The 24430-nt window shown below is 38.3% G+C and overlaps 1 protein-coding gene and 1 long non-coding RNA gene across 5 annotated transcripts in view; one reads left to right on the top strand and one right to left on the bottom strand.

The window, feature by feature from the left end:
- LOC137468686 (uncharacterized) overlaps nucleotides 1–19649 on the bottom strand; it is a 57182-nt gene extending 37533 nt beyond the window's left edge. The window contains exons 1-6 of one of the 3 annotated variants that reach the window (XR_010996108.1): nucleotides 19546–19649; nucleotides 15588–16094; nucleotides 7842–7966; nucleotides 6834–7424; nucleotides 4161–4234; nucleotides 2834–2918 (exon numbers count right to left, since the gene is read on the bottom strand). This is a non-coding gene — a long non-coding RNA (uncharacterized lncRNA). The remainder of the gene's footprint in view (nucleotides 1–2833; nucleotides 2919–4160; nucleotides 4235–6833; nucleotides 7425–7841; nucleotides 7967–15587; nucleotides 16095–19545) is intronic. The other 2 variants (XR_010996106.1, XR_010996107.1) reach the window with 2 other exon arrangements.
- HTR1F (5-hydroxytryptamine receptor 1F) overlaps nucleotides 1–24430 on the top strand; it is a 102877-nt gene that overhangs the window by 39471 nt on the left and 38976 nt on the right. For both annotated transcript variants that reach the window (XM_068180578.1, XM_068180579.1), the window contains exon 2: nucleotides 9532–9632. The gene's annotated coding sequence lies outside the window, so the exon portion shown is untranslated. The remainder of the gene's footprint in view (nucleotides 1–9531; nucleotides 9633–24430) is intronic.

Below are 24430 nucleotides of genomic sequence, written 5' to 3'. Positions count from 1 at the left end.
AAGGGTTTTTAAGAAAGGGAAGCATTACTCATGATTGAAAAGTAAGCAGTTCTGTCTTCAGAAGCCAAGGGGGGAGGATATGAGCCTGAGGTTTAGGACAGGAAAATAATGAGATAAAACATTTATCTGCCTTTTCACTATACATCCAGCTTTCTTAAAGATATTTTTTTCTCTGATGGAATCTGAATATGAAACTCTGAGATGTTCTGCACATTTTTCCATTACCTCACGGCTTTTATTTTTGCAGCATCAAATCTTGGTTTCAAATTCTTGAACTGCCCATAAACAATAGTGGAAAATTTATGGTGGAGCAAGCCCAATATAAAGAATTAATTTCACAAGAATATAAAAGAAAATATTCTATTACTCCCCAAAAAAATGCTCTGTGTGCATTTCAATATTTTCAATATAAAACTGATTATCTAATCTTCTGCATGAACACTGTGTACTTAAAATCAATACCATTTTTCCATTTTAAAACATTAATATTTTGAACTACCTGTACATTCCTATAATTTGCAATGTAAAAGGATGCTGAGGACAATGAAAAAATTGCTTTCTGTTTGCTGGAACTGAGTGAAAGAGCCAGTTTCAAGTATGGTTAGTTACAGTAGCTTTGCCTACCTTCATCCCCTCCACTGCACACCTCATTCCAGCCTCTTGTCCTTCTCTGACCTCTCCTTGCTTATTCTCCGTCCTTGCCCCTGGCAGGGGGGTTGGAACTCAATGATCTTTGAGGAACCCAAGCCATTCTAGGATTCTACTGAATGTCCTATTCATTAGTAGGACAGGCAGGATATGTCCTGCCGTTGGTATTTGTCTGCTTTGAGGAACATCTACCACTTCTTGACAGATTGTGTGGATTTTTCCATTAAGAAAGGAAAAGATTTACTCACTTCTTTAAAAAAGCACTTTCATCCATTGTTGCTACCTACAGCTTCTTCAAGGCAGGTATTTAAATACTACGAAGCTTTAGGTCCTAAAAGTTTCTAACAAGCTGAAAGCACTTCTGCAGGTCTTGTCCTCAGATCCGTATCTCCTCCTCTCCCTTCCCTTTCCCTATTGTTAGATGCTTGGTTTCTCAGAAGTGCTATACATGGTGAATTGATGAGCTGTATCTTGAAAATTCCCAGCTTTTCTGTAATATACATCTTCTCCAGAGAACTGGCAAGCCTAAAAAGTTTAGCTGCAAATACGTCAGCCTGAACCAAAGAGGTGCAGATTGAAGGCAGTGACTCACTAGCTCACGATGGAGTGGCTTTGTGCACTCAGGTTTTTCCCACATTAAACAGTTCTAGGAGAAAAAGTTGTGGGGCTGGAGACAATTTTGGGGTTTTTGCTTATGTGAAGACTTCTGCTCCATATTAGCCTCTGGTTTTGTACAAAACGAAGTAAACCTAGTAAACCTTTTTCACAAGGAAATATAGTTAATAAATTCCTCACTCTATCATCCATTTTTTCTTGGAATTTGCCAATATAGGCTCAAATGTGCACAGATACCACCACCAAGTCCACAAAGGAAAAAAAAATTCTGTAAGAGATAGTGATCTGATAAATGTGCACATTTATTTAAGCCTGGAGAAACTGGATGAGGTGCAATTGACCATTCTTATCATTGAAAACTTATCTGGTTTCTGATCCATAGTGAAAGAGAGCACTGGCAAATTTCAAATCTTTCCACAGAGAATGGACAACAGATATTGCAACTATCTCAGCAACTGTAGCAAATGAAAAATAAAGTGTTTTCACTCACAGCTAAAGTTGAGCCATTAAGAATTTGCAGCCTGTAGTTGGAGAGGGGTGAATGAATGCTTTTGTCTCAGAATAAATAATAGCAGCAATGGTCTGTGACTTACACTGGAATACAGTTATTACCGTGCTGGATCATAGTGGTACCTCACCTTTAATCAAAAATAGGCAGAATGCTAAACTGGCCACCCTGGGCTGGAAAACGACAAGGAAGAGAAGGGCATTTTCTACATTTGGTACTAGAAACTGAACTGTGTGATTTTCGAGCCCTAGCACATAATTTTTAAACTAAACCCTACTGTGAAGTGTGGACACTTTTAATGGATAGAAAGATACAGTTTAGTACACGATTCAGCAAAAGATTTTGGAGAGCTTTTTTTATGAAAATATTTTAGAGAAATCTAAACATCTTTACCTAAATCTGTGGTCTCTCTAGTTGATAAAGTTTTTATCCCAAATGTAAAACAAAGCTGGCTATTTCTCCCTCCACTGTCTTTTAAATAGAAATGCAATTACTTTTGAGCAACTTTCAGGTAGAAAGCCAAAATAAAGAGTGCACAGCATTTTCAAAATTCCCATATTTCTATGGTATTAAAAATTGATTTCTTCATAAAAGAAGTCCCATTTTTTCCTCATTTAATTACAAACCTCTCTACAATGTTCTCAAATACATCAACAGAAAACACTCTACATGCAGAAAGAAGTGATTTATAACTACATATTAAAATGATGTGCTTGAGATGTAATCTCAGCCAGGCTGCCAGTGAATTTTCCTAAACAGATCCAGCTTTTCGATATGGCTTAAAGATTGGAGTGCTGAAACAAAATGTAATTTAGCAGAATGGAGAGCAATTCTTTGACTGTACATCACCATTAAACACATCTGTTTCAAAAGGTACCTCTGGCAGCAGCATCCTTTGGAGCTGCATTCATCAGGGCCTCACAAACACCAGCCAGTTTTGAAAATATTGTATAGAAGTTGAGATTCTTAAATTGAATTTAATTGAAAGCAGCAGTGAAGGATAATATAAACATTTATGTTAGGCCTACAGGCCTTCTCTGGAAGAAAAATATAATCAAGTACATTTAGTGGCCCCCTGCTGTATCCATCACCATTTCTGTGTTTCACAACTGGAACTCTTCCCCTAAAATTCTTCCAGCAGCAGCACCTGCATCAGGAAGAAAGGAGTTAAACAGCCTTAACATGTTTCTGTAAGCCAGCATGGTGTCCAGAACCCCATACTCTGAGAGTAAAGATGAACCAACACCAAAATTGTCTGTCTCCAAGGGTTGCCAAGCCACTGATAAAGCTTATGGCAAGATTCCCTTTTATTTTCCAAGAACTTTGTCTCTTTTAAGTCTTGCATCACCAGTAACTATATTTTAAAAGAGAATGACTATTTCAGGAAAGTTTGAACAACTTTGCTAGAATGTTACACAGGACTGAAGGGCTGCCTGCTCTAGAGATATGACCTTTTGATATGTTTAACATTTGTCTGTGAAAGACACAGTCTGTTACACCAGTCCAGAAACAACATACACATTATTTTAATTCCATACTTAGTCCTCTGCCTGTTAATCCCTATTTTTCTTCACTAGAAGTGCTCTGATTGAGTGATTAAATGACAAGAAAATGAACTCATTTTAGCAACAGAGCTTTTGCAGAAAGATACTGGTGTACATCATAAACTTAGATGACCAAGAACCAGCAGGTTACATCAACAAGTCTATTAATATAGCTAAAATGTTATTTGCCTTTAATTCTAAGTCTGTGGCGTTTCATTATTTCCTTAAGTCACAGAGTGTTCTCCAGATGACTTTGAAAAAGACATTTTTATCACCAAAATGAGAGCCCAAAATTTGTCATGGGAGAGACAGACAGAGATGTGGAATTGTGGTTATAACTTTGTTGGCAGAGGAGGTAGTTTTACTGCATATTTCTTTATTAATTAAAATAAACATACTTTCTCCTTGAAAGTGGAGTTCAGGCTTTATTTTCAGTCTTAATCCAGAAATCATCCTTTTCAGTTTCCTGATCTGTCAAGGTTTGACAGACAAGTCCTGAAAATTGTGACAAAACTCTGTGGTTTCCATTAGAAGTCTGAAGGTAATTCATATCACTCTAGTTCAGCTTTACCACTTTTTTGAACTCTTGAGTCACTTCTGACCTTATTGCAAGGCCTGAAGAATGTAGAATTGTTCTTTACAGTACATGAAGGGGCATTTTCATTAAATTTCCTTTACTTATGTGACTCACTGAGGAATGATCCATACAGAAGAGCATAAAGCAAATCTGACTATTTGGCCTTACTTATTGTGTCCTATCTCCTCAGACTTCAACCTTTCAAAGAATTCTAAGGCTAGAGTAAAATGTCCTTCCAAGTAGTTCACAGCCCTATATGGGAACTTACAGGTTCTTTATGATACAACATACATTTCCACAAGAAAAAGTTCTCTCGGTCATGGTTAATCAATGCCTGGGAGCCTAAATGGTTATAAATATTGTATCCATTACTTGGATTTATGTTTCATAATTGATTCATCCTGAAGCAAAAGAGAGGGGAACACTCACTGACATAATTCTGTTGTAATTCCACTGAAGTTATGTAATTCCTTAACCTTATTAGCCAAACTGGTAGCTGTTTGACATTAAGAAGTGGGAATGCTCACAGATGGTGAGGGCTTGCTTAGCCACTGCTACTTCCACACTTGTGTGGTGTATGTAAGGATACAGTGACTCAATTTACAGTTTAATACAAACAGCAAAAAATCTGTTGAGGAGAAAGAAACAATTCCACAAGTGTAATCTGCCTTTTTTTTTTGAGTTAAAAGTAATTCCTCTTTGCAACTTCACACTCCCTTGTGCATTATGAGCCAACTAAGTTTATGTAGTCAGAAATGGGTCTTTAGGAACAGTAAAGAAATCAGTCTTTCATCCTATTCAACAACCAACAATTTTCCCTTGCCATAAGGTGAAGACAAATGTGGGAGAAAGGCTAACTTCCTGGAGCAGCAGAGGCTGGCAGAAAGCATCCACAGCCTAATCAAGACAGGCCAGGCAATCTCATCTTTGTGCTTCTCCTGCCCAGCCCTTCTTTAAATCCTCATCTGCAATTAGTGATGACATGTTTCTAATCCTCTTCATACAAGCCATCAGAGGATTGTAAATTCATATGGGAAATGTCAGGGGAAGAAAAATACAAAACAAGAATCCTTCCTTCTTACAAACAGCAAAGAAGGCGGAACTAAAAATAAAAAACAGACTGCAAGGGTAGTTTGTTTAGAACTAAATAATTCCAAAAAAAACAACTGGGCTTTTGTTCCTTTTTGGGATTGAGATCTTGTTTGAGGGTGCAGTTTATGCCTGCAAAATTTCATACTGAAGTAGTTGCACTTGCGAGTAGGTATTATCCTCTTTAGGTAATAAAAGAAATAATTACAACAATCAGATTTCATTCTAGAATGGAACAGTAGCTTAAAAACTGTCAACAAGGATTACTCACAAAGGCAAGGCAACCATTCTAAATATTTAACTCTTTCTTTTGCTGCCACTTTCTAGAATGCAAAGGTTTCTTTTAATTTTATGGCAATGAACACTGGAAAGGGATAGTTTATTTATACACAGATGATATCATATAATGCTTCACCCTCAGCAATATTTATCATACTCAGAAAAATGTTATTATTATCATCATCGCCATCATTCCTATACAGAGGAAATACATTTTGAACACATTTCTATTTTCTTCCAATTGTGGCAGGGAGTTTTTGACATTTGAGCATTGACTCTTTTTTCTTATTTTATGCTTTTGCCCTCTGGCCATTGTCAACCCCTGCAGTCTGAATAATGAATTCCTCTTTATTGCACTGACAGTGTGCTGTCATTATTGCAGACTTCTTCTCCTCTGGAAGGCTGGTTTGTAAGTTATTTCTGAAAAGATATACTACATATGTGTTTGGGATTTATAGGACTGTACTGATCCATCATTTTCTGGAACATCAGATGCAGCCACTGTAAATTTAAAGAAAAAGAGAATTCTCATCCAGCTATGGATGTTAAGCCATTCTAGGGAGTATTATCTGCTTCTAACTCCTTGCTACTTTTGTACAGGAAACACAAACTCAGCTCATGGTCACAGAGAGATTTCTGTTTGCCTTTGCAGTAAGATTGTAATTTTCTTTATGCCACCTTCACTTCCTGCTGCCTTTTGAGAAGACAAAAACTTGTGTGTGATCTTGAACTTAGATCTTCTGCAAGATAGGAAATTATGCTGCCAGCTGAGCCTTTAAAACAGCTGTTAGATTCATGGAAAGCTGTTTTTCTTCCATAATTATCCTAGAAAAAGGTACCATTTTAAAAACTCTTATTTAGCATCCTCCACACTGTAAGAAAGTCACTTTTATTCTTCTCATGGAGTAATTGCAGATGCTATTTTTAACAACAAAAAAAGCTTTCCTTCTACACATTTCACAAGATTTTTCCCGTTGTGTCTCACAAGACCAAAGCCCTCATAATATCAATGTCTTTGCTAAGAAAGGAGGGCAGGAGTTGATAGTTCTGGGTTTTGGTTACTGGCAGACTTCAACCTGCATAACAAATATTCAGACTTGAAGTAGGAGTACCCTGAGGCTTGAGAAGCAATGGAAACAAAAATGTGTTTCAGAGATGGAAGCAGGTCCAGAATTTCTTCTGCTGGACTACCTTCCTAGAGAAAGTTGCTGCCACATAAAAACTGAGACTGCTGGGATTTTGAGCAGATGTGAAATGATTTTATATTGGGTAAAAAGAGGTTTGGGATTTGTTCAGAAATATTAAGTCCTCTTATGTACAAAATGACTGTAAATCTTTTAAAAGCTTGGCTTCTGTTTATTAAACAAAACAGAGTTCATAGGACTTGGGGTAATTCCCCCTTTTTTTTTGCTTATCTGGGGATGTTCTACCATAACAAAAATTACTCTAATTGTAAATTACCTATCAATAGTTCCAAAAATCCTTATTTCTGCAGTTTTGTAATGTCTTCTCTGTCTTTGGCTGCATTTAGCACTACTCTAAACCCAGCCTCACTTAACTCATTGAATATTACCTGGGTTTTTTCTGATGCATAAAAGAAAGCATAAATCCATATGAACTTTGCTTTCCAGCTATGTAAGATTCATCTTGGAAATGTCTGTTCAGTTCCTGTGCTGATCCTCTAGGTCCAGGGACTTACATTTTAATTAAGCCAAAAATGATAAGGTAATGATAATGAAATTATAATGATAATGATAAATGAAGAGGCAAAACAGCTCCATCCATGCAGCTGTATCATCAACAAGGACTCCCACATCATTCCCATTCAGACAAGGTCTTCACAAGAGCTTGTAGGCAGCTTGCAAATCTCCCTGCACAGGAGTGGCTGGCAGCACTCCAAACAAGATAACAGGGAGCAAATAGTGATCTAAGCAACCAGGGGGCCTCCAGATCCCCTTCAGAGGTCACTTTCCCCATTCAGACAAGAATGAAGTCATTGGATGGCAGTGCCAACAATTAAATTCTTGACTGTGTAACCACATGCATGTCAGAAATATTCCTTTTTGCATTAGAGGACCAGGAGAGAAATAGGGAATGCAATTGGAGATGGCCTGAATGCAAAGAGCTGTGTTGAGATGAAGATGAAAATGTGAAGATGCAGAAGCTGAAAAAGAAGAGAATGGGAAAAGCATAGGCTGAAGGGGTAAAGCATGCATGAAAAAGACTTTGAGGTTGTGAAGAAACAGAGATTTCTTATTTGTAAAAAAAGCCATATAAAATCTCTGAGGTGTTTAGGTGCTGCCTAGATGTTCTGATACTTAAAATTTCTTACCTGGGAATGAAGGTGCAAGATCTCAAACAAGAACTAAAGCCAGCTTCCTCTTCATCCACCCCTTAAGATGGAAATCCATCTGAGCATTTTAAGATACCCCTAAAATTATCCCAGCTCTTGTGCACTCCTGCAGTCTCATTCAGAACAGAGTTTTCTTACATCTGAAGGAGTGTGGTGAGAGAAAAGGATGGAGGCAATGGTTGTAACATCTTCCAAACAAAACCAGAAAAAAGGCCACTCTGCCTCTACCTCAGTCAGTTACTGATGGTCATCTGGTGGATGCTCAATGAGATACAGCAAAGTAGGTCATTATGTCCTGAGTGCTGCATTTTCCCACAGTAGGTCATGCTGGCCCCTCTGCCTTCTGTCCTTGCCTAGAGAAACAGAAATCTGAACTACAAAGGAGAGCAGGAAAAACAGAGCACAGGCACTCATTTTTCTTTTTAAACTCTATTATTACTGCCAATAAGTTACATTTTGAAGGTTAATGTTCTGTACTAAGCAGGAGACTTAATTTTTGAAAAATGCCTTACATCTACCAGTGGCATGGGTACAAAAGTATCAAAGCTTTTACTTTTCCAAGTTTTTCCAAAACATGCAGCACTGGTGTTGTAACTCATGATTTGCTGGGTGCTCTCACCCTTCCATTACCAATAATGAAACCAGAACTTCCCAAAGTTGCCCTGACAACCTCAAGAAGCCACATGACCTACTATCCTAGCCTAGCCCACAGAATCAGTAAGGCTGGAAAAGAACTCCAAGATCATCAAATCCAACCCTTGACCAAACACCACCTTTTAAATTAAACCACAACACTAAGTGCCACATCCAGTCATTTCTTGAACACCTCCAGGGAAATTAGCCATAATGCCAACAAACATGTCTGTAACCACCCTCAAAACCTGCCCCAAGAACACTCTGAGCTGAAGGAACTCATCTGATACCAAGTAACAGCCAAAAGTTAGCATAATTATATTCTGGATAAATTACCATGTTATTTGATAATGTGTGAAAAATTATTAGGTTTTATCCTTTTTTTTTTCCCCAGGAAATCAATGACATTTCCTTATTTCTTTTGTCACTTTGTCTTCTTTTTATTCATTTTTCTCAGTGACTGCTATTTCTCCTTTGAAACAAGAGCTGCTTTTGTTATCTGACTTTCTACATTTTAAGCACATTAGCTATTTAAAGATTTTATATTTAAAATTAAATCAGCCTACTCTTGGTAGAATGATATATTTCTGCACTTCACAGTGCAGACTTTTCACAGTGCATATTCTTTTGCATTATGTTTCCTCTTTAGGCAGTTGTTTGCTGTGAGACATTGCTAACTGAAAAATAAAAAAGATATTAAAGTTGTGAGAATGCAAGAAACAATGCCTTGCAGTTCAAACATCACATACTCTGGCATGTTTATCTCTTTAGCTTAATCACAGCAGGTTAATACTGTGCAATGCCGAGTGCCCTGGGCTCCTGCTGCAGCCAGTGGGAGTTGACTATTAGCACCTGACTGATGCACTTGGGTGCTAAAAGCTTGAGACACACTAAAACTGCTGGTTTGGCCAAACAGCACAGGCTTCCTCCCCCCTTTCCTTTAACTGGTCATTTGTCTTCAGGAAAGTACAAGTCAGGCCTTTCGATTTCTTGAGTTCCTCAAGTGGAGTCGATTTCTGGTGTGTCCAATCCTGCAAGGACCTTTCTGGTCATTAGCTTGTTCCAAAGTATTTCTGTCATCACCAGCTATGCTCTTATGTGAACTCTGAGTGGGGGGAGCTCCTGGCACTGGTCTCTAAGCTTTTAAACAATCATTCCCAGTTATTTGAAGAGATCCTGAAAACTACAGTTTAAGCCTTTCTGAAAAATCTTTTTCTTCCTCTGAAGCAGACATCATTCATTGTCATTTAAAGAGCCTATATTATGGTTTTTTGCTTTTTTGTAGGTTTTTGGCAGTATCCAGTGTTGCTAAGGCTGACTGAATTCCTACTACCAGTCCTGTTCCCAAAGGCAGCTTTTCTAAGGTTATTCCTGACACAGGAGATGGTGAGTTGCTTTTTACCCTCACACACAGAGACTTTATACATGTGTTTGTGATGTATCTGCTTTAGAGATCAAATTCATTTGGTTGGGTCTTCCATAGGGATTCTGCAAAGCAGGTTGAATATAGACTTTTGCTGACCTCTGCCAGACTGACCTTTCCTTAAAGTAATACAGGAGGAGAGAAAAGTCTGCACTGCAAAAAGCCTTAAGTGGGAGCAGGGAAATGCAGCCAAGTGAGGGTTGACCTCTGGGGTTATTGAAGGCTTAATGGGGCAATATGAGCACACTCAGTGCAGTGGAAAGCTGCAGAGCAGCCAGGAAAAGATGTCAAAGAGGACAATCAGTTGAGAAAAGGAGAGCAGTGGCTGACAGAAGGATGACTGAATAAGTGAAGAATGTCCAGCCCAGTCTGAGAAATTCAGGCACCACAGAAGAAGCTTAGTCTGCAGTCCTAGATCTGAGCGACCTTCTCCACAGCCTTGGACATTTAAACACTCAACATCTACTTTAACTGAGGGGAAAGAAACAATGGTGCCAATATAATGCTTCATTGCACAGATATATTTTAAAGACTTAACCTTTGCAAGACATTTTGAAGATGGAAAGCCCAGTAGCACAATGATATTTTGTGAGAAGACTTTTCTCAATTTTTACATTAGCCACTGTATGCCTGATTTTATTTCTGGTTTTGCCTAGTGCAGTTTTACCAAGTGACTTTTTCCATAGTCTAATTGTAGATTTTTAACAACAAAGATGAAATCCCAAAATCCTTGTTTCCTGTAGTCATTCAAATACAACAGCTTAACATTGATAACGTTTCAGAAAGGACAATTGGTTTGAATATAAAAATGTTTAAAAACAGAAGGATAAAACTTCCTGTGGCAGTATCGGGAGAAAAAACTGTCATTTAACACGGAGACATGTGAATAATAAAGCAAAAAGAAACAAAGTAAATCTTCAGCAATCATTTAATTGCCTGAGCAAATGAACATGAAATATGATTGCTCATAAATGAACATGAAAATTCCACATGTTGAGACAGAGTAGAGTCATGTGCCACTGTTTGACATTCAGAGACTTTCTAAGGTATTTAATCACATTGCTGGTTTTTTGTTTTGTTTTGTTTTTTTTTTTTTTTTGCTAGAGGAAGAAAAAAACCCTTAAGGCTGATGTGTTCCCATGTTCAACTCTCCTTACCCTCATCTATATCTACACAAGTTCTGACCCCTATCATCTCAGGATTGTGTCCACACTCTGAAAGATACAGCAAATTGCACTTTAAAAGTCTTACAGTAAGAGGCAAAGACAAGGTTGCTGCATTTGTAATAATAGAAAAAAAAAAGTCACTGGGTAACTGTAAAATAGATTAAAGTCACACAGTTGGTTCATGGTACTGTTAATGAAACATAAAGATTTTAGTCAAAAATAGGTCAGAATACGGGCCAGTTTCAACCCTTACAAGCCTTTGCTGCTTCCATGAAGAATATATACAGAAAGACAAAGTTCCCAGACTTGTATTATTTCCTACTTCTAAGCTGGATTTTACCTGGGCCAGGAATTCCTCCAGCTGCCACCTGTACACTTCATAGAGAAGAGGAAGACTTTTACACTGTATCTGGGAAGTTCAGCAGATTTAGGGGTGGGGAATGCTTGGTTTGAAAGCTTCTCTTTCCTTTACTCTTGTCATTTTTAAAACCTATTTTCTCTCTTCTAGTTACTGCTTTTTGTGGAATGAAAGGGAAATTTTGGCTGTTCCTTAATTCTACTATAATACTTGTGGTGACATTAGAGAGAGAAATTACCTGGTAGGAGAAAATGAAAGTGAAGTATAAACAGGGCTTCTGTTTCTGATGGAAATGGTTTTCCTGGCTGCATGCTTGTTTCCAAAAGACAATGACAGGCTGGCAGCTTGGAGAAAACAGGTCTTGACAGCACATGTTAGTGAGCCAAGCGTTTTCTAACACCTTGTGCCACACAAAGCACTTTCATACCATCTGTGCTCCAGCAGTGAAGGGTTGTTCTGTCCCAGGCAGAGCCTTTTGTCTTTGCATAGTCACGGCAAGCAGAGAGCAGGTTTACAACACCTGTCAGAGGCTGGATGTGTGTCAGCTCCTCCTGCAAACCCTCTGTGTGTCCCTGAGTGTCCACAGCCTGCCAGGAGCACCAGCACAGCTCAGCAGACAGGCAGAGAGGAGTCAGATGGGAACTGGTTTTCTTGTTTAACGCTGCCTTGGCTGACTGAAGATAAGAAATAAAGATGGGAGGGAGAGGAGGAGGGAATGCAATTCAAAGGCGAGCATGTGCCTCATTAGTGCTCACTATGCAAGTTCCTTTTACTCTCTATTTTTCAGCACCTTTTCAAATATTTCTTTTTAAAAAAGGATTTTATAAGGATAACACATTTCTAAGATAAATATAAGTAGCATAACCTGCAACTTAAATAGAGACCAGGAGGGTAATTAGAAAGCATATCTTGATTACAATAAATTGTCTTCTTTGAGCAGCTTTGATGTTTGTCATTATTAAGTTGTAGGTTTCTCAGTGTTGGAAGAAGGGAAATCATTAAAACTAACACTTACATAAGTAGCATAAAGGATTATCCCTGATATCACTATCACAGGTTTTGTGCTAGTAAACTCCCATATGCTTATGGCAGTTTAAAAGTAACTGAGTTGCCAAAATTTTATGTGATTTGTCAGAATTAAAAAAAAAACCCAAAAGGCAAGACCTCTGGAAAGAGAGAACAGCCCCTCCCATGCAGTAAGTAAGCCCTAAATGCAGTCTCTCCTTTCAGTATTGTCATCTTTGAGGCTCAATATTTTTCTCATTATCATCCCTTTTTCATGGATTTTTTTCTTACTTTAATGAATTTCTCAGGCACATAGCTATTTTCTTGGCTATCTTGCTTCATTATGCTGATGGAAGCAGCCTTTTAATTTAAGACATTATTATCAAAAGTAATGCATGAAAGGCTTATCTGAAAGATATATTGGGTTGGCAAGAGATGCAAATCAAAATGCAACTGTCTAGGTACTCAATTATATATTTTAATGGAAGAATTTGAGAAAAGCTCAGGCAGGAAGGAAAAAAGTACTTATCGGCATCTATCATTTAAATTACCAGTATATTGGTAGACTGTTCCTATATCTCATACCCCTCAATAAGGCTGAGACTGAAGCTGGGTCGGTGGACAGCAGTTGGCTTGTGAAATCTCCATCTTTGGAATACACAGACAGCAGTTTTTCAGAAGTACAGGATATCCCTGCATTTTTTTTCTCCCATGGATTAAGTACTTGCACCTTCCAACATCTGGTAGGCTACTTCATCTTTTGTAATCCATGTAAACATTTACCAGCTACTTAGGCTGAGTGTGTGCTCCACAGGAATGCACCCCAATGGAGTGATGCCTCCACTGGGGCACTCATCAGACATTCAGCTGTACCAGCTATATTTGGGACAGCTGAATGTCTCATGGGGATTACTTTTAGGTTTCAGATTTGCAGGGCTTTCCTTCTCAGTTCAGTACAACACAAGTGACTGAAGTTTGTTGAAGAGGGCAAGAGCTCCTGCACATGACCAGAGAGGATGCCAGTGAGTTTAACCCCTGCAGTGCCTCATGGAACTCAGCCTTAGCTCTTTGGAGCCGATATGTTCCTTACTGCTCAGCCTCCTGGCAGCCACCTCAATCCAAGACCTTTGCAATGCAGCAGAGGTTGCAGAGATCTCTGTAATGCTGGGATCTGGGATCGAGCATCCTGAACAAGTACAAGATCAGAAAATAGGCACACAGATTCTTCTAAAACATGAATGAAGACTCTCTGTAACTTACTCCTTCCTAAAGGGGAATGTAATTCAGATTTTAAGAGCCAGCCCTTAAGCTTACCTATTGCTGTGCATGTAAGGAAAGCAAATGTGCTCTGAAAGAAACCTCAAGGTCATGGAGTACTCTGCTTCCCTGTAGAAGCACCTCCAGCAGGACAGAGAATGAGCTTGTCATCTCACTCTGTAACTGATTCATATCTAACACACAGCTTAATTTTATTCTTTTTTAGTTGCTGTCCATCTTTTTATTTTACAGCAGTCTGTCAGCTGAAAACTGGCTTGATGGTCAAACAAAACATCACCACATAAATATTAACGTTTCTCTATTTGTAGTGGCTCAGCTTAAACAATTTCTGGAGATTGTATGCAGCAACAATGCTGGTAGTGGTAAATTTTGTCTCAGCACTGAGCTAGAGCTCATCACAACTTTTGGATCGTCTACTTCTGTTTCTGATCTCTGTACCTGCACTCTTTTAACATATGCACCAACCTAGACTTCTAAAAGCAGCTTAACGAGAAGTCATCATGGCAGAAAAAAGTTTAAAAAGGAAAGCTGAAATGACGGCAAAGTTCAGATTTAAAATGGAAAACTGAAAAGAAGATAGGCCCTGCTTGTACAAGGGTTTCATTTTGGCATTGTTCCCATTAATATAGAATAATTTCTGCAGCAGGGCTTTTTTGTTCAAATATTTAGAAATTTGTCTGACATTCACTCAAATCATAACAGCTACATTCAGAAGGACTGATAATTTAAAGATTGTTTTATTTTCGTACAATAGGGCTAATTCAAAGGGTTTTATCAAAAATTTCACCTGCTAAATTTGACTTTGAGGTTATTTTAATTATACTGGAACCTTCTAACTTGTTTAAAAAGTCACTGAGATGCCAAACTTCAATCAGAAATTCAGGACAATTGGTACAGACACTGAGGCAGAAGAAGAGGACCTATCAGAAGACTGTACTTAATGAGATTTCCACAAGACATCTGAAAAGCTGACCTTTGCCAAGTGCTCCTTTTATCATGTATTGCCAGAAATATGTTACTTCTTTGGGTTATGTATCTGCAGTACAGTTTATCAGCTAAAATCATGCAAGTTGTAATTCTGCTGAAGCCAGTGCACTCTGGGGAGGACAATTTTAGCTACAAATGAAAAGGGTCATTTACAGTTAAAGGAAAGCAAGTTACTGCTACTTCAGTAAAATGCATACACTTATAATAATAGGGGGAAGAAACGTTCAGACTTTGAAAATGTGTTTTTTTAAATGATGGCAACCACAATATATTTAATAAGTTTGTGTCCTGTTTTGAACAGTGTTGTCATCAACTAAACACGTTTCGTTGAATTAAATCAAGCTCAGTTATTGCAGATAGGGTGGGTACAGCAAAACTCAGCAGATTCACTTTCTAAAACCTCAGCAAATGAATGCTCAAATTTGGGATTTTAGTCAGGACCTAAGATGCAGTACTAAAGGGCTTTTTCTCTTGCACTTCAATCTACTTCAGGGAAGAGACACCTTTTTCCCTTTCAGAAATGTGAGATTCTCAGGACACTAAACACCAGGACTATGCTGTAGTAGGATCAATTAAAACCTATTAGGATCTATTCCTGCTGACTATCACAACAACAGCTTTCCCACCAGAAAATTGCCAAATATCCCTTATTCTCAGTCAAAGCTTAAACACTTAGTACCTGCAAATAAAGGTTAGAATTCAACTAACCAAAGGTAGACATCTTGAACCAATCACTCCAACTTTCTTTTTGCAGTAATAGAGAGAAGCAGACACTGGTAAGGTACGTGGCATCTGGTGTAAATAGGTCAACACAATCTCACCCCAGTATTTGCTTCACTCCTCTCCCAAAAAAGGTGCCTAAAGTGCCAAAGAGTACCTGTCTAGCACAGATTGCTTTTAGCTTATGTAGACGCATAAAAGGAGGTGAGAGGACTTCTGCTAACAGAAGCTGAAAAACTTAGAAAATGACAGTTTCACTTCCCTCCATATAAACAGGTGCATGAAACTTTCTCACTCAGTAGGAGTTGGTGACTTCAGGAAGAGGAGTTTATCAGAAACATAGGAAAGAAAAAGTAGGGGGGGGGAAGTTTTAATTCACAGGGTAGATTAACATAAGCAAATACCTTTTGCAATGTCCCCAGTGCAGAGGAACAGGTAGCATGGTCTGGGAACACTGGCAAATCTTTAGTGAGCAGTAAATTCCATGAGTTCCTGTGTGTGATAGCTGTTGTCTGCTTTTAGTGTCCTTGCTGCAGAGTTTTTGACAAGGTCTGTGCTGTTTTGAGCCTTGTCTCCCATGACCGCTAAGGGCTATAATCCATAAAAATCAAAGCTTGCATGTAAATGTTGTCCTGAAAGAGTGTGTTTGGTTTTATCTGAGCCTGTAGTTAGAAACTTTTGCCCTGGGGTCTTTCAGGTCCTTTCTTGGAAAGGAAGATCAATATTTCTGTAGAGAAAAATACAAGGCAGCCAATTGAAAATATTACTTATTCTAAAAACAGGATTTCTTGATGTGCCTCTGACCTAAAGCATCTTCTAAAGATTGATCTGCTAAGAAAGAGCTGTTTGACAAAACAGGATCCTTTGGAATCAGCTGCTGACATGCTGGAGATGATGGTGCACCTAAAAGACTTAGCTTGGAGATGGAATGGAAATAAAATGCATTGTGTTTTTCCTATGAGGAAACAAAACTTAGCACTGGCATTCTTTGCAGAATTCATTTCTCAAAAATCTATGAAGTCTGTACTAAGCCTGTACACCTTGCGAGATTTTTTCTGTTACTTGGATTTCATTGAGCTTCCACAAAGATGTCAAGGCCACCAGCAAGGTCATCCTGTGTCAGATGTCAGGGTCATAAAAGACAGCTAGAATTTCTCAGCCAAGAAAAATATTCACAGACATTTTACATTGACAAGAACAACTTAACTTTTCTCTGTCTGCCTCTGAAAAACATGACTGCTGGAATATTCTAACGTATATTCCCTGGAAATGTCTGTTTCTTCTTTTCCTATGCTGAAAAGAAAATAACCCAAGGCTGACAGAAATTTCAACCAGCTAGTTAAGGTTAGCTTAGAAAGTAGAGAACAAAAGAGAAATAGGGCTTTGGAATGGAAATTTTGAGACAGAGATGATCAGATCTTCACCTATCCCTGCACCAAACTGGAAATTTAGATTTCATTCTGTACTCCTTCAAGGAGTTGGTATTTACTTGGCCAGGCGAACAAAGGTCCAGTTCTCTGAGGTCTGTTATGAGAATAGTATTTTCTTTACTTTGGAACAGGATTTGGTTTTAAATTATAAATATGTATACTGCTAAGCTGGATAAAGACACACATGCCTTCAGCTGTATCTGAAAGAGTAGATAGGGTAGCAAAAAAAAAAAAATCAGAAGATTGCCTGCTTAAATATGATTAATATTAAGGCAAATTGCATCAGTAAGCAGTTTACATTTTGCTATTGCAGCTTACAAAAAGGCAACCCTAAAACAAAAAAAAATGCTGTTTGACCAGAAGGAGACATTAAACCTGTATTTGACCTTCATGTCTTCAGATATCTTGGTCATCACCTCCATAAAATGATTTCTAAAGTTTAGTAATTAGCAGTTATTGCACTGATTAATTATGTAAAATAAGGAAGCAGTTGAGAAACCTGCTGTGGATTCAGGCTGGTATTTAAAATAATATAAATGGACTATTTGGCAACAAGTCTGATTGCCAGATGCTGAGCTGTTGCTCAGAGAGATGGATTTTGAACTGACCCATAAGAAGAAAGGGCAAAAATTGACAGTTTTGTTGCTCTTGCTCACCAGCACAAAGATATTGCTGGGTTTGGTCTTTTTTCTTTCCCATCTCTTTCACTGCTTTAAGACCCACAAACATAAGCCCCAATCTTCAACACTTGCAATTTATGTTTCAAAAAGATAAAACAGTTCCATTACTTGGAAGCTACAAACATATGTCATAAGTAGGCTCAGATTAGCTTAATTAATTGATGCACTGAGTAAGCTGTGAATGTATCTGAGGTACAAAAATGTGAATATGAAGGTCTGTATGGAATTACCCTGGAGTGGTTATTTGCTCCTAATTGTGTTACTGCGGTAGTGCCTCAAAACCCAGGCACTCGTAATGAACAAAAATACAATAATAAGTAGTCCATTTCCTAGAGAGCTTTCAGTATGAATAGGCAAAGTGAAGGCTTGGGGAAAAGTGGTTTTAAAAACACTTGTGGTCTTTCTTAGCCAGATGAATTGTAAAAATTTAACTAAAGCCCTTCAGAGGCTGAAGTTATGCCAGGCAATTGAAGGCCACATAGGTTGGGATTTAATAGTTTACATCTGCTGCCCATCAAATTCACCTTCAGTTGTAAACTTGCATCCCTAAGAATGTTTCCACAGGCAGCTGTTTTATTCTATAACTAACACACGGATGTTCCCCTACCCAGCTGTCCTCAGGTATTGACTCAAAACAGCTTAAACTGTATTTTGGGCTCACAACCCTTCAGAAGCAACACAACTATGAGAAACTTATCTGTGGTCTAAAAAGCAAGCAGACCAGCAGAGCCCTCTCAGGGACTGCAAGCTGTGGCTCCAGCTTTTAATAACTTTTCCATCAAGCATGGCAGCTTTGTGATTTCACCAGCTTATGTCCTTATTGGAAAGCAGAGACAAAAAAAAAAATAAAAAAACCACCAAACTTTGCATGGGTTTAAAGGAACCCTCCACTTTTTTTTGTTTGTTTGGGGTTTTTTTTTTGGTTTTTTGCAAGCTCTGGAAGAAGGGAGCAAGTGAGAGTTTGGGGGTTTGGTGTCTTGCTGCTGCCAGTTCTATGTGGCAGGGCTATGGTCATGGATGTTGCAAACACAGAGGGTGCAGCACAGCAGGTACTCATGCCTGTTTCAAACAAATCAGCCTTCTAATCTGAAGAACATTTAAAGAACATTTCTTGGTATCTTAGATACTCCAGGTGTTGAAAGAGGTAGTAGCAAAATTTAACAAGTTATCCTACAGAAAGGAAAGTCATAATTTTGTGGAAAATAGGGGACTATCCACTTTCCTGAGCTCATCTGAGGATCCAGCTAGGAAAAAATAAGGCATATAGAGGAAAACCTAAGGAAATAAAGCTAACAAGAGGCTTTTTGTACTTTGAAGTGCTGGCCTAACTTGCCAGCTCTTGTATCTCCCTCCCATTCCCTCATGAGCCTCACACACCAAATGACTTGTGTTTAGCAACAGCTTTTATAGGTCAGTGTGCTATAAGCTCTGGTACAGCACAGCCCTCACTTATTCCCAGCTGAAGAAAGGCAGAGCTTAGAGCAGCAGCCAGGGAAATGAGTCCTTGTGCCGATGGAGGGGAATGACTGAGCCCTCTGGCTCATCAGGGCCCAGAATCCATCACTAAAGGGAAGCTGCTACTTTACCACAGAAAACTTTTCAGCCAGGTTTTCCAGGGCTAGAAGAATCCTTTCAGCCAATTAAAAATCTGGCAAAAGCTTTCCAGCTTGCATGCCAGAACCCCACAGCACTAAACAGAGCATTGTCCCCATTAAGTTCTTTGCAATTCACTGCTATGAACCAATGAGATCTTCCATGTCACTACACAGGTATTTTTCACTAAGACCCAAAAAACATTCACTTAGTGACACCTCCTAAATACAGGTACACTGGAATAGTCCTGCTCAAAACATCTTAGGAGTTCCTGGGATGAAGGTTACCTGTAGAGTCATCACATTCAAATAACAGTGGTGGTTCCTTACCCATGAATTTGCTGTGATCTGTTTCCAATCTATTTTTATTGTTGGCTGTTCCAGCATCCTGTGGTGATCAGTGCTGCAGCTTTAATAATTTCATAGCCAGGGTCTCATGAATTCAGGAGTAGGGTGTGTGTGTTATTATCAAAACCATGCTTGCAGGTACCTTCCCTGCTTCCACTGAATTTTCTCTGTAACTTGTTTTGCACAGCTAAAAGACAAATTTGCAGCTTTGAACCTCAGAAGCTGAATAGGCATTATAGAGAGTTAAAAAAATACAGGAGAGGCTTCTGCTTGCACACTTCATCTCTCAACAGTTCTAAATCACTTACCTACAAATGACTTACCTTCAAATAATCACTTTGCTAGTGGAAATTAAAATTCAGAAACTTTCTCTAAGTTTAGGATTCTCCTCCCCAGTGGTGAGCATCTGGGAACAGCCAATATAGTTACAGCCCTGAAAATGTGTATATGTATTATAAATGGATATATAAAACTTTAAACAAGTCTGATACAACTTTATAAACTGTAAAACAACTGTATAAATTTTACTTAAGGTAATTTGAACTTTGAAAACTCTTGCTGGAACTGCCCTCATAATGGCATTTAAATGCTGGAAAAAAAAAAAAAACCAATGTATTTGGTTATACTTTAAAAGTAGGAAAAATGAGCTTTTAGAAATTTTAAGACCAGAACAGATGACTAGCACTTACATTAATTCATTATCTGCTTCAAAACAATTTATTCAGAAGCAATGGAATAGAAACAAATTAAAATGTCCCTTTAGATTTCACTCAGGAAATATATTCTTTTATAGGTCTTTGACTCCAACCTTCTGACAGCTAAAATTAACTTTGCATTACTGAAACAGATAATGCGCTGTCTTTATTCAATTCAGAGATAATACAGTAAATACTGATTAGGTTTAACACATGAGGTTTAGAGCAGAAACATTTCTTAATTTATATTAGTTTGTATTTTTGAATGATGTCTAGCTGCCCACTAGGCTTCACTATTTCAAAACTTTATTTAAAATCAACATGTCAGCTTTAATTTTTTTTGTTATGGGTTTTTTATTTTAGTGCTTCTATGTGTATACATTTATACAAATATAACTTTAAGTCACTAAAACTTAATAATAAACATTCTCTTTATTTCCAGCTGCCTGCCAGACAGCTTGCTTGTAGAGAAAAAAAAAATATCCTATTTCGGATTAAATCTGTTATGTATTTTCAGAGAACGTAATAATCTTCATACAGTAGCAGAAAAATGATGACTTTATAGTGCCATAAAACGTGTCCTTTTCCCAGGATTTTCAAGACTGCACTATGTAGGTTAATACAATCAAATCCCAACTATATAATGTGGCTCACAGTGATGAGAATGATGTTAAAGCACCATGTGCATTATAGGTAAGGGGAATGGTTTGGTGGCTTTTTTTAAGCAATCCTGTCCCTTTTCACTTTTGGGAAGGCAGCTTGGTCAGTGCGCAAATTTTTATGTCACACAGTGCACTTGTCCAACACCCCCAGCCACTCCACTTATTCCAAAGGCTCTGATATATTTCTTAATTAAATCTTGACAGGGAAATTGTAGTTTATGAAAACAGTCCATGGTGGTTTGCAAGCCAGTGTCTGTGCATATTAAACAAGCACTTGACCAGACTGGGTTTTTTACAGTTCAGTCAGGTATGCCTTGAAAGCATTATCAGGGATAAGTGGTGGGTATTTGAATAATAAGCACTCTATGTCTGTCTCTGGGATGAAATACAAAGCTCCTCAGGCAGTCTGCAGGGCTGTAAAGCTCAGTCAGAATGTTTGGTATTTTGTTCTGCTGCAAGCAGCCACAGTTTACTTAGACACCAAGCTATTTTTCTGATCCTTTTTCCCCTGGCAGCAGTGGTGCCTCATCAGCCCATGTAGCCAGAGGTGTTATTATTCCCATTCTCTCTAGCTCCCCTCTCTGACCTATATTCACTCATCTGTTTGTCAGTCTTTCACTTATAAACAGACTTTAAATGTTACTGTGTGATTTCAAATTTATGTTAATAGATAACACCTACTAAATAGAAATATTATTTTTCACCATCTTATATGCTTAGAGCCATAATTAAGATAAATTTCAAGCACACTTAAAACATCTCAGTCCAAATGCATGCACATTTCAGAAGTGCTCTTATTAGTAACTTGGTGATAATTATTTTCTTCTTTCAGTTAGAGATGAATTTTATTCCTGAAAAACAGAGTTGCTTTTCAAAGGACAAAGCTAATCTCCCCATTTATTTGAAATCCTACTTTTCATTTGAATGTGACAGTTTTGACCTTGCTTGCTCTGTGGTGACTCCTGTACAAATCCGAATGCACCAGACAAGACAATGTTCAGCAGCATTTTTTCAAGGTTTTTCAAGAAGCCAAAGGGGTTGGAAGTGTAGTGCCTCAATTAAAAATTCTAACCAAAGGCCAATGTGTAAATTAACATGGAAGACTTAAGGGAAACCAGGAATTCCCATTCCAGTTTAAGATATTCCTACTGAGGTAGATGTCATTTTCTACACAGGAGAAGTAGATATCTAGAATTTAGTCTTCATTTAGAAAATAAAAACACTGAAATTGTAGAATAGGCACCTGAAGCCACATGAAAATTGTCTCTGTGCAGCACACCAGCAAAAAGAAACACAGCCATCAAACCAGCTGGTGTAGATGGTCTCAGGCTGCCCAGACCTGGCATCCCTTGGAGCAAACATAATTTGACAATAATTAATTTTTTGGAAAGAAATGAATGGAAAATTTTTTTGAAATGTCAGGAGAAAATGAGGTGGACCAGAAAAGTTCCTGGGGGAAGTGCTGCCTGCACTGCATTTGTACACTTATCCATAGGTATTGGGACAATTTTCTGCCCTTTAGTTCTTATCACCCCTTTATTTGCAAAAGCCAAGAACAGAGATAAAGACTATCAGGTGTGAGTGTGCTTAGAGAACAGCAGCTGGAATGAGATGATTCTCTAGGAAGGCACAATTCATCACAGCAACTCATTTTACTCAGTTCCATGGTCAGCACAGGAAGCTGACCCCAAGTTTGAGCCCCAGAACAATCTCCAGTGTACTTCCAGAGCCAGACAGCACCTGCTGGGCCAGTCCATTTGCCAGTTTTTCATGGTGGGAAATGCTGCAGCCATGACTCAGGGCCAAAGCAATGTTTGATTTGAGCCTATAATCATCTCTCAGATATTCTCCCTCAGGCTGGTAGCTCTTGTGGCACCAAAAAATAGTTCTTATATATAATTCTTATCACAAGGTTGAGGTTTTTTTCAGGTAAAAGCTAAAAAGATGAAAACCCACATCCTAACCTGGTAGAGTAACATTTTCACACTGTAACAATTGAATTACATGGCTGTGCTATGGCATGAAGGAGTCAGAATTTGGATACAAAGGATTTTCTTGGAGGGGGACAGAATATGTGTGACACAGCTGCCCTGTGTCATTACTACTGCTCTGCAGCAGGCTCAGGCACAAAACCTGCAGGCTTTGGTGTTCAGGTTTGTCCTGTTAGAAATTGGCTTGTTCTGTAAGGCTCAGGCACAAAACCTGCAGGCTTTGGTGTTCAGGTTTGTCCTGTCAGAAATCAGCTTGTTCTCTAAGAGAGCCAATTTTAGTGCATAAACAGCGTGGATAATAAAACAGGAGGCAAAAAGGCAACACAGCCAGAGTGCAAAGGCAGCATCTCCTCAGGAAAATAAGGGAAAGAGGGAAGAGAAACCATGACAGGAGAGGATTTATGAAGCATAACAGTCCACAATATCCCACAGCCTTTTCCAGCCATCCTAGGGGAGAGATGGAGGTTGCTTTTACACATTGGGATCAAAATTTAGGAAAGGAACAAGAAGAAGTCCTCTCCCCTGCATCTCATAGCTAGTGGTGACAAAGTCAAGAAGCCATCCATCAGGTCTGTGGGTAAGACAGAATTAAACAGGAAAATTGTGCATCTCAGATTAAATTCTATAATTTTAAAATAGTACCCTGCTAGTTAAATAAAAAGAATAGATATTCTTTCTGAATCCAATTAGTTTTTTCAGATTTTCCAGGATTCTAAGTAAAGTAACAGTAAAGGTCATAAAATGATATATTAATATCTTTCAGTATAAATGATAGGAAGACTTTTAAGAAACACATTTTATATACAGTGCAGTCAAAATTTAAACCATAAGTTTTCTTAAATAAGTGTATCTATAAGAGATGGTATTCAAGGAGTTTAGACAAATTATCAGACTGATATTTCTAGATGCAAAATCATTAAAAATATCTTCAGAATGATCTCCAGATTAAAAGTGACACACTGAAGGATGGCTTAATTTATTCTCTGACATTGAGTAAAGTAGGTTTCTCTTACCCAGAAATGTAAAATAAACAACTGCAAACACCCATAGTGAAAATTCTAAAGGGAAAATCGATCACATTGTAAAAACACAAAAGTCACATAAGCAACATTTCTAGACATATTTGGGAGTAATAACCCCACAGCGAGTTGGAAATGCTTATGGTGTTTTCCAGTGGTGTTCATCACTACAGATTTTCCCAAAATCCAGTTAAGGCCTCTGCCCCAATTCCCATGGAGAGTGACCTTAGGTTTTACTAATGCACAGCCCTTTGGTTTTACTCTCCACCTCCTGGATATCAGCTTTTCACATCATCTTATCACTCCTGCAAATCAGAAATGGGCTCTCAAATCAAGCATTAGAGATTATACAGAGGGACAAGAGCCTGATTTAAGTGACTTCAGTGTTGGTAACTGATATTAGAACAGAAAGAGGACTAAAGCTGATTTTAAGATCCAGAGGCAAGTGTCTAATCCTGAAGTCTTTAGTTTCTTTTCCCTTTCATTGCCAATTCATCCTAAGGCACAAAATCAGCATGACAACTCTTTTTTATTTGGTTTGGTTTTTTTGGGGGGGAGTTTTTTGTTGTTGTTTTTTGGTTTTTGTTTGTTTTTTGCAAAGCTGCAGGAAGTCAAAAATCACATTTAGAGTGGAAAATACATGGATAGACTTAGGCACCTGAATGAATTTCATGATGATTACATTCCTCTCTAAGGTGTGAAACAGCAATTCTACTTCCCTTTTCACTCTTCTCCAGGAAACCTGGAGATCCAATAATGTCATACAACATATTGCAATGTGACAGCAGAGTGCTCATATGTCCTATACAGGCATTTGTCATTTTAGGTGT

This window comes from Anomalospiza imberbis, chromosome 2 (assembly GCF_031753505.1).
Source record: "Anomalospiza imberbis isolate Cuckoo-Finch-1a 21T00152 chromosome 2, ASM3175350v1, whole genome shotgun sequence".
NCBI classification, from domain to species: domain Eukaryota; kingdom Metazoa; phylum Chordata; class Aves; order Passeriformes; family Viduidae; genus Anomalospiza; species Anomalospiza imberbis.
The sequence above is the reverse complement of the archived record's forward strand: the minus strand, read 5'-3'. Positions and strand labels throughout refer to the sequence as shown.